The 15,730-nt window shown below is 34.9% G+C and overlaps 1 pseudogene; it reads left to right on the top strand.

Annotated features, from left to right (window-relative positions):
- The window catches only part of LOC106460186, a 161,824-nt pseudogene that overhangs the window by 87,516 nt on the left and 58,578 nt on the right, over positions 1-15,730 (top strand).

The following is a 15,730-nucleotide window of genomic DNA, read 5'->3' on the forward strand; positions in this document are numbered from 1 at the left end:
AGCACAGATAGCCCACTGTGTAACTTTGAATTAAGAACAAACACTGCTCTGATACCCGTGTAGGTATCGTATCGTTTGTAAATAGGTAACCGAAAACTTGATGGCCTTTCTAAAAATTATGTTGGCTAACCTTACAAAACGAACTTCAAAATTATGAAAGTTCAATTATTTTATTTAATGATTTGAATGAAGTTATGGTATTTAGAAAAAAAAAAAACTTTAAGAGTAGAAGTGAGGTCGTGTTTTTAAAAATATATTTTATGATTCTAACTTCTTTCATAAAACAAATGAACTAACAAATGATCTAATAAAAGGCGGGATGTGACCTAGTGGCTAGAGTACCGTAATCTGAACCTGATGGTCCATGGTTCGCGTCCCATTGTCTCAAAATTGCGCTATGTACTTTAGGTCTGTGAGTGCGTTATAAGAGTAACAAATCAAATCCCACTATTTAATTAGAGTATCCAAATAGTTTACGGTGGGTGTTATTAACTAACTGCTTTTCATCCAGTCTGTCAGCTCAAAATTACGGACAACCAGCACAGATAGCCCAATAGAAATATTACACGTGTGTTGTGAGAGAGAGCAGCTTGTAATAACGCATAAATGATTGAAGTGCAGCAACACATGTTTGGCCGAAGTTTTTTTTTCGTGCACCATTAACTTATTTACAGTGAAATTAAGAAATCCTTTTAGAGCATAAATATAGGCATGTGGTGCCGTTCTCACATCAGAAACTGGAACTATTAGTTTGAGAGTCTTTTTTAATTCTCCATCTTTCTGTTTGTGTAAATGATTCACTTTGTATATATAGCTACTTCATGGTTGTCCCCAGGTCACGAACAGATGGCAATAGTTGACAAACTTATGAACATAGCTGGCTCATAGCCATATCGTTATTTACTAAAGGAAAAGGTAATGTCTTTATTCTCTATGTCCATGACATGTGCGAGACCACGATGTTATTAGAGAACGAACTAAGTAACCATAGAATCGATGACCACACAAAATTGTATATCGTGTAGAAAAAGTTAACAAAGTCCATCAGAAGACTGTGCAAGCAGGCATCTAGTATCTCTCGTTTTTGTTTATTACAACTAGATCAGATCGATCCCAGATGGCATCATTCGATGTAACCTCTCTTAAAACGATTTCTACGACCACGCTAGGGCACGATGGTCTTAAACAACGCATCCAAGATATCTTACTGAGTGAGCATCGTATACAGTAGAATAGTGCTTCCCAAACTTTTTCAGTTTCGCGGCACACTTCTAATGCCCCCAATTTTTTTTTGGCACATGTAAATAAGTCCGTATTGGCAGGCCTAGTGGCACCCCCTGATTAAGGTAGGCAGAAATTACTTTTATACTGTGTATCAAGGGGAAATTAAATCAAATTTTAAATTTTACAAATTTAGTGTATTAAAGAACTTTCAAGGTAAACGTTAAATTAGATAAGAACGTAAAGTGCTTCATTTTGTACCTTATTCTAATTACATGTGAAAATAGGTTTCCTTTTAGACAGAAGTTAAAACATTTTACATAAGGAAACAAAGATTATCTGTAGATATTTTACAAAATAGTTTTCACTTAACATAATCGCTGCAATTTTTTTGAAATTATATTCAGGATTTTGAAAATAAAATTATTATGTCCGTACGAAAATAGTTGTGAGATTCGCATGTCTGAAGTGGAGAGAAAATGGATTGACAGACATCTATTCTGAATGTTTTAAAGACACAATTGTGGTATAGACTTTATATATATATATATATATATATTGTTACCACAGCGGAAGTCACGCGACGCTGGGAGCATGCGCGCTGGAGTTTCTCGAAGAATCATGAATTATCGAGGAACCCCGCTAATGTCCGAGTGTTTGCCAGACGCCATCTTTTTTAGTATATAAGCCTGGCAAATAAAGCCAGCAATAGATAGGTATGCAGATAGATTGAAGAGATAGATAGATAGATAGATAATTGAGTCAAACGAACAGTAGGCACCGTAAGTAAAGTGTATGAATCACTGTGATTTATAGCATGTGTTACAAAAGTAGTTAAGTGTATTACAAAGTTTGTATAGAGAAAGAATAAACTAGTTTTAATCAAGAAGGAACATGTAACGCTGAAGTTTCTCGAAAAGAATTTTTACCGGAAATTATCAAACAAGCAGATACGCAACAATATAATATAAAGATATGTATATTTTGGATGAGTTACAAACAAGCTCGTATCTTAACATAATAAGTAGGCTTAATTCATTGAACTGACAATCTTTGACTATTTTTTAAATTATTATTTCAGTATCTAAAGGTTTTCCAACAATACTTTATTAAAAATACGCCCAATGTTTTTTTACGTTTGACAGAAATTGCGACTCTTGCCTGCTATGAACATGTACTTTTTATTTACTAACTACACTTCGATGGCTAACCTCGCTTTTCTGTTAGGTATTCTAATCATCTGTGTAAGACTTTCATATTTGTTTTTGTTTTTTTTAGCAAGTCCAGATCAACGATGACTTTTGTGGAATGGATGTGAATACACCACTAGGAGGTGTCATGCCTATAGAGGGCGTCCCCGTTCTAACCTACTCGGGAGTCCTATTAACTGCTGTGGCAGCGACCTCGACCCATGACTACACAGTGGCTTTTCTTGGGACAGCCACAGGCCATCTTAAAAAGGCAAGTTTTTTCTTTTCTTACATTCCTTGTTTTATAGTTACAAAAGCAGGAAAGGTTGCAGTCTAGGATGTACTTAACATCATTCCAGCTAGTTGATCTTAAATTCATTCATTTTTGTTTGCTTGAATCGTTTTATGTATGCTGTCAAAATATGTAATTTCTTTATGTTTGTTTACGGACCTTGCACATTTACAGAACACTGCTAGAATCTAATAAATTCTGGGAATTTATTACTACCTCAACTTTTTCTTTTTATGATGCACAGAACATTTTGTCTTGTTTGTGATTGGTCGTTATTCTTTTCTTATTCCATTCTAATCCTTTTGCATTTGGCATCTTATTGAAATTCTTTCGTAAGTTATACGGAATTCCTTATTCCAATTAATATCAAAGTATTCTGCCCAGAATTTTTAATTAAAAGAAAACAGAACACTTAATATTACTTTGCTACAAAGGCTTTAAACAATAATCATTCAATAAGCTACGTCCCCCTTTCCGGAGTTTTTACAGTTAACAAAATTGTTTCGACTTGAATTTTGTCAAACTTATTTCAATTCTCCAGTTATTATAGTTTCGTTTAAAACTTACTCAAGAAGCTTGTATGGATGTTGCTTTACCTTTTGTTTGTTTAGTTTCGAGTGCATGATTATCTAGACATCGTAATAAGTACCATCCTTGAGAAGAAGCGTCTTGTGAAATACTACATTATGGGGTGACTATATCACCAAATAAACTAGATATTAACCAATCACAGAATACTTGATTACTTCTATAACTCAATTATTTTAATGTGGCAACCAGTCTTAGTGAAATAACACCTTGAATGCTCATGATCATCACAATCTCCAGCATTATATGAAAATGGAACTGTTGGGGGTTCATATATAGCAGTGCCAGGTACCCATCTTCCAATCGTATATACCTGTTTTTACAATACTAATACACATCCATATATGTATTTCATGGACGCAATGCGCTGTCTAAAAAGTGACAACTGCGTGGAGTCGATGAATTAAAACAAATAAACTTTTGTAATGTTTCAATTTTTGAGCGCACTCTTCTATTTTCGTTTACACAATAAACGAGATAACAGTTTTCTTAATATTTGATTTTATGGCTGTCGGGGTATTATAATGTTAAAAAAAAAGAACAGGGAATAATACTAATACATTAGCCGCGACCCGCAAAATATTTGCGGTAATTTTCATGCCCTTCGCTTGAGTTTTCCTTATTCTATCATTTTCACACACACCATTTAAGCTACGCTTTCTTACAGGAATTATGCGTTAGATCGATAAATTCTGGTCTATTTGAAAAAAAACATTTACGCGGTCAGACAAGCTCACGTAGACATAACTTTATTTAATAAGACTATACGTAAACAATAAAGTAATGGTATAGTGTTCAGAGTATGAAACAGTTATGAGGGCTCGGCATATGACAATTTTTACAAGTTGAAACAAAGAAACTAACAAAAACGAAGAATAAAACCCTTAGTAAAGAAAAAAGTAGCTAACAGGTGTTTATAGTAGTATATGAAGTGAACCGAAGCTACAATATTGCAAAGTAAAGTAAATGTAAAATTGTAATGAAGGCAAACTTAGCTGATTATGCAAAAACGTCTGAATGCGTGTTCACAAAGTAATGTATTTAGTATAATGGTTATTTGAATATTAGAAAATTACACGTGGGTTAAGAGTTGCTTGTGGGAAATACTTTGCAATTAAAAAAACTGAAGTTGAAATTGAAGCCAATAATCACGTGATGACAACGACATTGTGTCATTGTGTACCATAATCACTGCATTACAAAGTTTGACTAAGCAAAAACAGGTCAGGTGACTCTGAATGAAAAAGCCGATATGCAATTCGGACTCCTCGGAGAAAGGTTTTTCTGACGATATGAGATTTGTAGCGTTTGATTGAGAATTCGCGACAAAAGTTCCTGACAAACAAACGCAAGCGTATTATTTATATAGATTTCAACCGTATTCAGAATTTTAATTACAGCTTCACAATAAAGTTTTTATATGGGTCCAAAAATAATGTTTCTCTACTTTAAGAACAAAGAAAAATAAAACTAAAGTGTACGAACAGGTTTTTCAGATGAAATTCATATGTCCAATATATTTTATCACAGCTGCATAAATCAACACTATAGTTGAACTTACATTAAATAGGATTTTACTTCGTACCTTCCTCTTGTTTCATAGCTCATAAATCATAGCGACTAAATGATCCTTGCGTTTCTAATGACATTTTCCGGGTTTTGTTACAAAATCAATGCTGCTTTTTAGCATCCCAGCTCAACAACTTTATTCGTAAGTCGATTCTTTTAAGAAATTGAGATTGATCGCAAAAACATTAACCAAGCAGCCCGAGCTTTCTATTTTTTGTAAGATTGAATTATTTAATTGAAACTGTATTATCGTCCGAAATCCACCAACTTTTAAATCTTTATTCCTGTGCCAGAATAATTTGGCTTCCTGTCGAACTCCGGTATATTTACGTGTTAATGGTTGTATGTAATAGAGAATAAAGTGAAATTAAAGCAGTTTTTTTCTTGATATTTTTCTTATTGGATAGAAATAATTAAATGCAACGTTTACGAAATGTCTTTTACAATGTTGCATAGAATTTCTGATAAACTAATTTTACGGACACTGTTAATACCACTAACATCTATTGCCCATGTGCGCATGTTTTCTTCTTCATTGTATTTAATTTAAAATGCCTACTCTTTGTCACTGTTTATGACAGTTGATTTCAGTTTACACCCTTAATTGTATATTATGTTTGCCGTACAAGGTAGTGAGAAGAATGTGCAGCTGCTGCTAGTGAAACCAGAAGATGATTAAAATATGTCCAGTCTAGTTCCTTTTAGTCTTCTTCAAAGCTGTGTCATGCATCTCGCTCTAGTTGTGGGTGAGGCCACTTTTGTGAATGAGATAATATGTTTAGATATTAATTTTTTTTCGGATTTTCTTAAATCTGTCAGCGGGTAATTCAGCAGGAAACTCCTAGAAACATTTAAAACTTAATTAAGAATTCTGCTCGTGAGAAACTTACCTGTGTTACAGAAACAACAGATCTTTAGGAGTTCTAAGTAATAAAATTATATGAAGACGAGAAATAATGATAACTACCTAAAGTAAACTGGATTCGGCCATCGCCCGTCTTCACGAAAGAGTGCAGAGAGGTTTATTGATTCGTCAAGCCAAGCGAGACCCCAACACACACACTTCAGATATTACCTATCGCGCTACACGATACCTGGTACTATCATCTTGAGCTGAGAGTGGCTGCTACTGTACTCCGAAGTTCTGATTGGCTACTGCTTCATCATCTAACAGTAGGGTTTCCATTATATTGTAGTATAGTTAAATGCATCAAATGGAAGACAGGAAGCTTTATCGTACTAATCTATGCGTTCGTAAATTTTAGCTTGTGCCATTTTAAACCAATAATCTGTGGTAGATTTTGTGTTCTCGTGACAAGCCTAAATTCGCATGTTTAACATGAAAGAGATCCCCCCCCCTAAAAAAAAACGTTCTCATGATTGCATATTAAACTGTATGAATTATTGCAGTTATTTAAATGTAGTTGCTGTGTCTGTATTCAGGGTGTGTCATTCTGTACGTGATTAATAATACCCTTGATCAGTACAAACATATCAGCACCACAACTGACGAGACTCTACGAAACGGCACAGTTGTTATCACGTACGTATCTAACGTTTTCCATAGAAGCATATAGCATTACTGTTTTTATACCATGGCCGAAAAAAACTAAAAAACAATAGTGAACGCTATTAAAGCTTGAAATCGGACAATTTCAGAAAACTGCTATCTGTAAAGGGAATTTCATTTAAAATAATAAATAAAACATGGCCTATTACTCCAGAAAACATAACTTTTTACTTGAGCCAACGTTTCGCCATTACGGCTTCATTGGGACAAACAAAAGGTTTGCTAAGTTTCTTGTTTTCTCCGATCACGCCGTAATAGCGAAATGTTTGCTTGAATAAAAGCAGTTTTTTGTGTTTTTTTTAGTAATAGGCTGTGCTATTTTGCACTACGGACTTTAAGCTCTATTGTACACGTAAAAAGCAACAATAATTACTTGTTGGTGACCATGTCTACGTTGCAACACATTTAAACTGGAGATACTATATCAATATTTATTCCATTACCGTTCGTCACAGGTATATAATAAAGCAAAAGCTGTGTTAATTACACTCCTCGTACAGTTCACAGTGGGTTGCGGGTTCGAATCCTTCACCAAACGTGATCGTCCTTTCGGCCACTGGGGCGTTATAAGTTACGGCCAATCTCACTGTTCATTGCTAAAGAGTAGCCAAGAGTTGGCGGTTGGTGTTGTTGACTACTGCCTTTCCTTTAGTCTGTCGCTTCAAAATTAGGGACAGTTAGCGCAAATAGCCTTTGTGTAGCATTTCACGAAATTCAGTTAACAAACAAACCTGTAACTTCCTAGTACAAAAACAACAAAACAATAACAAATACGTCTACAAGTGAACATCTATATAAATGTAATAGTACTGTATGTTGTATGTCCATGTAACTATTTCGCAGGGTGTGGATGGATCTTCACCAAAATTGGTATGAAGGTTCATTGGGTCTTTGGGGAGATACATACAAATTTTCAGATTTGCATTTTGCGTTTTTTTATGTGCGTTTTTGCGTTTTCTACCACTTCTTCGCCCCTTGATGGTGGATCTTCACCAAATTTGGCATGAAAGTTTGTTGGGCCCATGAGGAGATACACACACACACACACACACACACATTTTTAATTTTGCGTTTTGCGGTTTTACCACTACTTCGTTCCATGTTGATGGATCTTCACCACATTTAACATGAAGGAGGTTTCTTGGGTCCCTGCGGAGATACATGCAAATTTGCGGTTTCACATTTTGTGTTTTGCAGTTTTTATGGGAGTTTTGAGTTTTTACAAATACATGTAAGGGAAGTAACTTTTCACGTCCTAAAATAACATTTCATTAATCATGAATTTACATAGCTTCCGTCCAGGGGCAAGTACTACAGCTAGTATTGCAATATAGTGCTTATGATTTATATTTACAAATTCTCACACACGTAAAATACACGCATTAAAAATTCATAAGATTATCACTAAATATATTAGGAATCTTCTTCGTTTGCTAACATATATAAATTTGCAACTATAATTATCTTGAAGGATTTTTTATTCCTTTTATTGGAAGGCTTCATGAGGAAGATAAATCTTGTGTAATTGAAAATCTATAGTCCTTTTATTGAAGAAGTTTTTTTTTAATAATGTTAATATTGGTACATACAAACACGCATAGCTGTCTACATAAAAAAAGAAAAGAACTTTGTGGAACGAAAGTTTGTAATGGATGTAGTAATCATTTGTTTGCGAATTCAATGTTTTTTCAGATTATATATTGGAGAAAAAAGTAACTGGAAACGTAATGCCCCCCCCCCACTTTTAAATATTTACTTAAAAACGAGCATAAGTACCTCTGCAGAGTCCCCAAAGGTGTCTGTTTCAAGGGTAAATAAAACCAAAAGTATGATTAACAAATATTTTATTTTTGCTTTTGAAATTCATATGTCATGTGGTGTCGTAGTCTACAAAGTGCATAATTCTTAGCGTGATTCATGGCATGCGCACGTTTTACTGTGATCACGACATTATAAATTACAACGTTAAGCATCCCTTATGTGACGTCATTTTAGTGTCTACTGACTGACTGGCAGACAATACACTACTGTATGGTGGTGCGAGTAGTTAAAACAAGTGACTCCTCCTTTCGGGGAAATAAAATGTCATATAATTTCAAGCTCTTGCTTATACCATTAATGTTCACTGGATAAACATGAGATGAAGAAACGTATTGCGCCGTATAAGGCTTATACAAATTACCAGATTGTCTTTCCTTTTTTCTTTTTTTTTGATGCAAAAATTGTCTGGAATTAATTGTTAATCTAAAAACAGGTAATTACTACACTTAAAGTACTGGACTGATAAATTCAAAATTTAAGGTTGTATTATAATATTTTTTGTTGCTACACTAAATAGGTAAAGTAATTTCAAGATAACTATTCTTTTAGTAGCTTTAAGATCAGTACTATTTCCATAAAAAAATATCGTTCATCATATGTGTTACAGAAACCAAACATTTTTTATTGTTAAATATTGGGTCGGATGTGCCCTGACGTGCCGGGCTGCCGATGAGAAGGTTCAATGTTCGCTAAACATGCTCAACACTTAACTGTGGGTGTATTATGAGTGACAGTATTCCCGTTATGTGGTTTAAAGCCAGACAAAGGACTTGTGGCAGCGGATGCCGTTGACTGGCTGCCTCCCCTATAGGCAGCAGCTCCAAATTAAAAACAACTTTACCTGAAACCAACGAATTTTTTATCTACCCGTTTAGCCAATATGCCTTATCATATGGCGTTCAAATTGAAAATACCAATATTATATTCAAATGTTAATTGCACTTTATAAGAACGATGGCCTAGATCCAGCGTTCCCATGAAACTATTTCCTCCATCGTCGATTGTGCTTATTCTGATGGTCACGAGTATGCACCAAGGTTTTCATTGTAACAAACTTTTGTAAAACCCTTTACGGACTTTCCACATGTATACAAGTTGCTTCCACGACATATCTGTTCAACCATTGGGTACCTCAAACAACTTGAGAATGAAACGGGTATTAATGATGTTTCGTACAAAGACGTACCAGTCAAATTTTTGGAGTCAGAGCCTATGTATTTCTGTACGATTGGACTATTGAAATGAGCAATGTGAAGCTGTCGTCTTCGTACACTAGATGGATTACGGATGACATGCAGGGAAGAGTGGTATACTTTTGACAAGACAGCCTTATGACAAAACCTTTTGCAGTGGAAAATATACTGGTGGCTGTTATCAGGATACACTTTCATCAGCTAGAATACAACTGTACGTGGCGATATGGACTGTAACGACATGATGAAGCTTAAATCATTTTAATATAACGCCCTTAGCCTCTGTGTACTTTCAGACACTTATTACGGATAACAGTGTTTTTAATTGTGTAAGCCAAACTAAATAAATAGTCGGTAGATTTGTTTGATGGACAGCGTGTGTATGTTCTACATTGAGATAAAGACACTACTTGTTCTTTATTATATGCTTAAGAAAAAAAGTAGGATTTTATTTTTGAATATGAACTAGTCGAATTCTTATCACGCCAGCACTTTAGTCTTTCTGATTGGTTGAACGAGGGGTCTCGAATAAAACTGAAATCGACCGGTGACATCTTTATGTTGAGCCTACATAATAACTGATGGGGAGAAATGGATGGTCGCTTTAACTTGTAGTGGTTTTTAGGGTTCATATCATACCCCTGTCATCACTATAGAACTGAGATATGTAAAACCTTACGCGTTTATTGTATCGTCAGAAAAATCACGAAGTTCCGCTTATTTTACTTTGATTGAGAAATCGTTTTTCGTGTAAGTATTGAGTGATATCAGACACATGGCAGGTATGTAATATTCATGTGTGTGTGTGCGTGCGTACGTTGAGAAATGAGAGTTGCCAGAAAGATGAGTTTAGTACAAAACTGTTTACGGTGGATTGAACAGAAGAAAAGGGGAATGGAGACAGAAACGGGCCTGGCCTTGTGGGATTTGCATCACAAGTATTAAATCCTCTAGCTCTGTCATGCGAATGGGATAGGATTTAGCTGCTTGCTGCTTTTTAACCGCTACTTTAACTTGCGAACGCTGGGAAAAATTGTTGTCCGCCACGTGATTTTCGTTGGTAACCGGCGGACACCTGCTATCATTCTCACGTGGACTTCAGGTATTACTCTTACATCACTGACCACTAAACTACAAAAGAAAAAAGAAGGCCCATAAAAATGAAACTGTATAACTTTTTAAATTATGGTTTTGAAAAATTGAACTGCAATGATAAAAACATTTACAAGTTCTTATTTTTATTTGGAAGGTTTTCGTCTCATGCAAACTGACAGCTGCATTTGTCTCCGTAAAATGTTGTTAATAAAGCTGCTTTTGTTAGAAGTTTGTTAGCTTGAGGCACTCTGATGCTTTGTATTGTGGCATTTAAAACTCGTACTTTGTCTGGAATGTCGCCTGCGTTGGACACAGTGCGACATATGTATAAGTGGGAAATAATAAGTTCTCTGTATATTTAAAACTACTTTATTTGATGCCAAAGACAGTTGCTTTTGCAATTTTGATTCATGAATAAGAATTTCAAACTTTTCTTCACGCAAAATTGTGAAGCAGCTGTTCGTGTTTTTTTCTGTAGATCTGCGCGAAAATTATAAAACAAATTCATACTTCTCAGACAAGGATCTTGATTTAAAATTGAAAATGAATATTGTTATATTATAGAATCTATAATTTTTAATTTTGAAAAAACAAGTTGCCTAGATAAAAAAGAAACATTTATCTCACGAAGATGGTGTTGATATAGGTGTGGACAGTTATACCAAACGAATTTATAATTGGACGCAAATCTTGTATGTAAAAACAAACGGATACATATCCAATTTTGGAAAGATAAGTAAATAATAGAAAGACTTGACGTAAGTAAATAGACATCCAGGTTTGAAATAACACCAGTTTATTCTAGAACCGTACATAACACTTGCACAATATGAGTAAGGTTAATACATTGTGGTGCAACTTTTTGCCTTATTAGGGGCAGCAACGCGCTTGTATATTATGTGGACGAGATCAGCAGTTTCGGTCTGCGGAAGAACAGCCATTTCCTGACACAGAATCTGTTTTAAGGAGTCACTGGGACGTTCTTGCAGGAGTCGAAGTTCCCATGTGCTCAATGAGGTTCGTTTCCGGTGATTGGCCAGGCCATTGGCAGAGTTGCGATGCTCCGACTCTTTACATTTCGAGGAGGAGTGGGGGGGGGGGGGTGTCCATTTACTTATGCCAAGTCCCTATATAATGAAATTGTTGTTCAAGAGACATTTATCTATCAAATAGGAATTGGCTTGTTTAAATATACGTCTGCACAATAATTAAAATATAAATTACTCGATTTCTGCGTAATTCTGAATATTAGTTTAAATTATTAGGAATTTAATGCATTTAAGCTTAATTCTGTATTTATTTAAAAATAAATATCATTTGTCGTGATATTTTTTAAAAATATTGTATTTACAACTGTTTCATTTTAGCAGTAAATCATCCATATGTAGATGCAAATTCCATATTCTCTTTACGCTGACGATACTATAGTTCCGGGCCCGGCATGGGCAGGTGGTTAGGGCACTCGACTCGCAATCTGCGGGTCGCAGGTTCGAATCCCCGTCACACCAAACATGCTCGCCCTTTCAGCCGTGGGGGCGTTATAATGTGACGGTCAATCCCACTATTCGTTGGTAAAAGAGTATCCCAAGAGTTGGCGGTGGGTGGTGATGAATAGCTGCCTTCTCTCTAGTCTTACACTACCAAATTAGGGACGGCTAGCGCAGATAGCCCTCGTGTAGCTTTGCGCGAAATTCAACACAAACAAACTATAGTTCCACGTGTATCGCAGAATTCTATCTTACTTAATGATGGGTAATTCAAGTAGTATATAAATAAAATAATACTAACGATAAACAATTTGATGTTGTTAAAATAGTAAACCTAATAGTGATGTGTAATGAATTAAACTGATCTATTTCACACCATAACTGTTTTGTTCAAACAATTTTGAGATACATATATATAGCGTCTCGACCACTGTCGTATCCTAGCCGGCTTGATGAGCCCTGGTATTGAGTGAAAGGCCTGGTCGTCATTGGATATTGTAGATGTAGTGTGCTCGACATATTAATACATTCTTCTTTACTTCCACTCATAAGTTCTTATAATTAATTTTTTTTTTACAAGTTTATTACAATGCGTTTAGTAATTGTTACCCATTCCCAGACCATCGTATAATTCTTTATACAGTTTCTTGGAATGAATTTACGGAATTATTCCTTCTTTAAAGAAAAAAATAAATAGTAGATTCGTTTATTCGTAAGGTATTTAATAACGTTAGTTTGCTTTAAAGAATGTCCCGTTCAAAAAGAAAAAAAATCCTCTTGACGCAGGCGCTTACAAATCCTATACGTTTCGCTAATGAACTGTGCACCTGAAGCCTGTCAACGTTATTGAAAGTTACACCTCTTCCTTCTGGACGTGGTATGCTACTAAACCCCTCGACTCGTCATCCTCTATCCAATATTGCCATTCCAATGTCTTTCCCTCACGAACTCCAAAAGAAACTGTATTCTATTGAGTCAGCGAGCCTGTTATTTCGTGCAGCGGCTGATCAAGGAATCATTTTTAAATTGCTTCGGTGAAGTGAAACCCGTCACGAAATCTCTGGGGTGTCCTCAGATTGATTTACTCGGTCTCGGAAGCTGGTCACAAGACAGCGAAGTATAACTTGGAAAGAAGAGAGGAATGGTTGTTTTAGAAGGTGATTCAGGCGTATCAGATCATTGTTGTATCATCTACAGCTCTCTGTCTCGTTTTACACTTGGCGTTCAGCTTTATGGATGACACGGAATCCTAATGTTTGCTCAAATAATTTTACACGGGTTTCTGAACCCCAAGTGTCGCCCAGTGGGGCTTAACAAATCGGTGTATGAAAGTACGTTAATGTTTAGATTTTCAATTTCTGCATGGAACCACGGCTTGAATAAACTTGCTTTTAACGTATTATGTCAGAGTGCAAGTTATTTAATGTTCCCACAACACTTCATTATGATTTATGCTTCACTAACACTGATTGTTATCGGGAAGTACTACCATAAAGTTTCACGTTCGAACGTAAAATTTAAAACTAACATTTTATTATTATTACTTTTTATATACGTATATATAAAGTTCATGCTTTGGCTGTTTATCATATAGAGATAACCGCGTCTTCTAGCGCAAGTACTTGTTTGTAAGGCATAAAATATATTTTATTTCACATAGAGGTGGATACGTAAATGTATTGTGTTATGTAAATGTGTTATGACTCGGTCGGAAAATAAAGATTATATTCCAAGTTTGATGTGAAATGCATATTTCAGCATGTGATATATGAACATAGCAAATAAGGCCAACAAATTATAAAATTGAAATTCTGTTTATAAACGAACTATTATACTTTTACGCCAAAATTTTTGTGATGGGATTATTATAAAGATATCATCAATCTATAAAGATCCTGGTTTGAAACAAGCTTACAATTTGTTGCATTGTTCGAATAAGTTTACTGATATGAACGTATAAACATGTCATCAACGTATTCGAACTAGATGTAAAGAAAATTACATGAAATATTGTCACACATGGTTTCAGTAAATTTCTGCACGGTAAGTTTTGCGACTTCTGAATATAAACCATTCGAAATGTTAACATGTTTTTAATCTTATATAGCTACCTTAAAACTGGTGTTATTCGGAGTTTCGCTTTTAATACTGTAATGAGTATACTAACATACCGTATATTCTCTGCACACTAATTCCTGTAACGGAAGTGATAACGGGTACAAAACATAGTTCTTTTTATATTAAAACTTTGTAAGAGCAGCTAATACTTTATATGAAATTATAAAAACAAACTTACCACTAACGGACGAAACGTGTTTCTTTTCCTTCAGGGTTACAGTAATATTCAAAGGCAATGTGGTCCGTATGGAAAGAGATAACAACACACAATGACTCAGGACAGTGGGGACGTTAATGTAAAGTAAACGGAATAATCATCTCCTGTGTTTTTTTTTCTTTTTTTTGGGGGGGGGGGGGTGTTATCGTTTAAAATCGAAAAGCAGAAATTCTATTTATATTCGGGTTAAGATGTTTTTGGAAGTATTTACCACCTTCTGAAGTAAAACTAGAGTATATCGGATATCTTTCAGTCATTCTAACCTTAGTCATCATAGAGAACTTATAGAAATTTCACTCACATATATCTTCCAGAAAAATAATTAGCTTTGTATAACACTAATATAATTGTCCACTCTCATTACCGTACTTAACTCTGTTTTTCAGCTAGTATTCCTGGAGGCGAGGACTGTTTCACTTGTATGAGTATATGTGTGTGTGAAACTGGTTGTTCTGTTAACGAGCACAGCTACTATTTATGGAGAAGGGCAACAGGATATGTTCTCCGCGAACTGTCTATGTAGGCCTTTCCGCATCACATTACATATGTTATAAAGGAAAATGCCTTTTACAGGGGAGAAGCGGATATAATTGTATTTCCTTTCCACCGTCATTATAATTATACTGTAATGGAGTGTAATACTGCTGGACATCTGATATTGTAACTTTATTTTTAACAAAGTTCGATTCAGACATTTAAACTTAACTATCTTGATGCAAATGAACATGAAATAACAGCAATATATACACAAGAATGAGTTGCCGTAGGACAACGATGAAATGTTTCCAGCCCATCACCTTATTATTCCAAATTGATAATTTGGATTAAATACAGGGTAGACCGTAGTGTTCCCTCAATAACTTAAGACAAAACTACAAGTACCACAACAAACATTTTGTTCATGATTAAGTTATACTTGCATGACCACTGAATCAGTCTAAACTGTCAACATTTTATCATGTAAATATCGTCACATGAAATAGTCGCACGAAATAAAATAGAATTAATATCATCAGTACCTGTAGTGGAGGTTCGCTGTGTGTTTTAAATGTTTACGTGCTTGCGTTCTTTTAGTAAATATGATTTTTTTTCACTATGTTTAGAAGAAGTAATTATTATTATTGGTTATTGGTCGTACTGTAATTTGTTTTGTAATTACTGTATTTTTCGGAATATAAGACGCACCTGTGTATAAGACGCACCCTTATTTTGAAGACAAAGTTTTGGGGGAAAAAAAAGCTACAGTTGCATTTGAAAGATTTTTATTGAACAAAAGTTCGATTTGATACTTTAAAAATTAGTGTATATTGTTCTAAACACAAAAGAGCTCAAAACATCAAAATAAGAAAATATCGTAAATCAAAAAAGG

This window comes from Limulus polyphemus, unplaced genomic scaffold (genome assembly GCF_000517525.1).
Source record: "Limulus polyphemus unplaced genomic scaffold, Limulus_polyphemus-2.1.2 Scaffold725, whole genome shotgun sequence".
In the NCBI taxonomy this organism is placed as follows: domain Eukaryota; kingdom Metazoa; phylum Arthropoda; class Merostomata; order Xiphosura; family Limulidae; genus Limulus; species Limulus polyphemus.